Source organism: Panthera onca, unplaced genomic scaffold (genome assembly GCF_046562875.1).
Source record: "Panthera onca isolate mPanOnc1 unplaced genomic scaffold, mPanOnc1 haplotype 2 h2.h2tg000228l_path, whole genome shotgun sequence".
Lineage (NCBI taxonomy): Eukaryota > Metazoa > Chordata > Mammalia > Carnivora > Felidae > Panthera > Panthera onca.
The window spans coordinates 30,511-33,171 of record NW_027675849.1 but is presented as its reverse complement, the minus strand read 5'-3'; the positions used below and the strand labels follow the sequence as shown (position 1 = coordinate 33,171).

The following is a 2,661-nucleotide window of genomic DNA, read 5'->3' as shown; positions in this document are numbered from 1 at the left end:
ACACGTACACACGTACACACGTACACACGTACACACGTACACACGTACACACGTACACACGTACACACGTACACACGTACACACGTACACACGTACACACGTACACACGTATACACGTATACACGTATACACGTATACACGTATACACGTATACACATGCAAACTTTTTTGATTTTAGTAAATAATTAGCTTAAACAAACCCCCCTTACCCCCCGTTAACCCTATTTGTTACAATACGTGTTTATTTCTGTCTTGCCAAACCCCAAAAACAAGACTAAACCGTATCTAAGCATAGAGCTTAAGAGTTAACGTTTACAAACTTTACCAACCCCATTATTACCAATTATTAATACTAAATCATAACTTTGTTCGCAGTATCTATAGATACGCCAACCCGATCTCTAACTCGTCCCTATTGAACAATATTTACACACCCAACAATCCTATATCTTGGTTCATGTAGCTTAAAAACACAAAGCAAGGCACTGAAAATGCCTGGATGAGTCGCCAGACTCCATAAACATAGAGGTTTGGTCCTAGCCTTTCCATTAGTTATTAATAAAATTACACATGCAAGCCTCCGCATCCCGGTGAAAATGCCCTCTAAGTCACCCAGTGATTCAAAGGAGCTGGTATCAAGCACACAACCATTGTAGCTCATAACACCTTGCTCAGCCACACCCCCACGGGATACAGCAGTGATAAAAATTAAGCTATGAATGAAAGTTCGACTAAGTTATATTAAATTAGGGTTGGTAAATTTCGTGCCAGCCACCGCGGTCATACGATTAACCCAAACCAATGGACCTACGGCGTAAAGCGTGTTACAGAAGAGAAGCATACTAAAGTTAAACCTTAACTAGGCTGTAAAAAGCTGCAGTTAACATAAAAATACAGCACGAAAGTAACTTTAATATTTCCGACCACACGATAGCTAAGATCCAAACTGGGATTAGATACCCCACTATGCTTAGCCCTAAACCTAGATAGTTAGCTCAAACAAAACTATCCGCCAGAGAACTACTAGCAACAGCTTAAAACTCAAAGGACTTGGCGGTGCTTTATATCCCTCTAGAGGAGCCTGTTCTATAATCGATAAACCCCGATAAACCTCACCATCTCTTGCTAATTCAGCCTATATACCGCCATCTTCAGCAAACCCTAAAAAGGAAGAAAAGTAAGCACAAGTATCTTGACACAAAAAAGTTAGGTCAAGGTGTAGCCCATGAGATGGGAAGCAATGGGCTACATTTTCTACAACTAGAACATCCACGAAAATCCTTATGAAATTAAGAATTCAAGGAGGATTTAGTAGTAAATTTGAGAATAGAGAGCTCAATTGAATTGGGCCATGAAGCACGCACACACCGCCCGTCACCCTCCTCAAGTGGTCAAACCCTGAAGAAACCTATTCAAACCATTACATCCACAAGAGGAGACAAGTCGTAACAAGGTAAGCATACTGGAAAGTGTGCTTGGATGACAAGATGTAGCTTAAACAAAGCATCTGGCTTACACCCAGAAGATTTCATATTAAACTGACCATCTTGAGCCAAAGCTAGCCCAATCATCTACAAACGCAATTAACATCAGAAAGTAAAATAAAACATTTAGTTGCCCCATAAAAGTATAGGAGATAGAAATTTAACTTGGCGCTATAGAGAAAGTACCGCAAGGGAAAGATGAAAGAAAAAACTAAAAGCACTATACAGCAAAGATTACCCCTTGTACCTTTTGCATAATGAATTAGCTAGAATAACCTAACAAAGAGAACTTCAGCTAGGCCCCCCGAAACCAGACGAGCTACCCATGAACAATCTATTACAGGATGAACTCATCTATGTCGCAAAATAGTGAGAAGATTTGTGGGTAGAGGTGAAAAGCCTAACGAGCCTGGTGATAGCTGGTTGCCCAGAACAGAATCTTAGTTCAACTTTAAACTTACCTCAAAACCCTGAAATTCCAATGTAAGTTTAAAATATAGTCTAAAAAGGTACAGCTTTTTAGAATTAGGATACAGCCTTAATTAGAGAGTAAGCATAAACACAAACCATAGTTGGCCTAAAAGCAGCCACCAATTAAGAAAGCGTTCAAGCTCAACAATCAGAACATCTCAATGTCAAAAAACGCAACCAACTCCTAATTTAAAACTGGGCTAATCTATTTAATAATAGAAGCAATAATGCTAATATGAGTAACAAGAAATATTTCTCCCGTGCATAAGCTTATATCAGAACGGATAACCACTGATAGTTAACAACAAGATAAATACAACCTAACTACAAGCAAACATATCAAGCTAATTGTTAACCCAACACAGGCATGCAACTCAAGGAAAGATTAAAAGAAGTAAAAGGAACTCGGCAAACACAAGCCCCGCCTGTTTACCAAAAACATCACCTCTAGCATTTCCAGTATTAGAGGCACTGCCTGCCCAGTGACATCAGTTAAACGGCCGCGGTATCCTGACCGTGCAAAGGTAGCATAATCATTTGTTCCTTAAATAGGGACTTGTATGAATGGCCACACGAGGGCTTTACTGTCTCTTACTTCCAATCCGTGAAATTGACCTTCCCGTGAAGAGGCGGGAATATGACAATAAGACGAGAAGACCCTATGGAGCTTTAATTAACCGACCCAAAGAGATCTTGATAATCAACC

General features: G+C 39.8%; 1 pseudogene; it reads left to right on the top strand.

Annotated features, from left to right (window-relative positions):
• The first annotated feature begins 523 nt into the window (after window positions 1-523).
• On the top strand, window positions 524-1,486 carry LOC144615460 (18S ribosomal RNA; annotated as a pseudogene).
• Window positions 1,487-2,661: the final 1,175 nt, after the last annotated feature.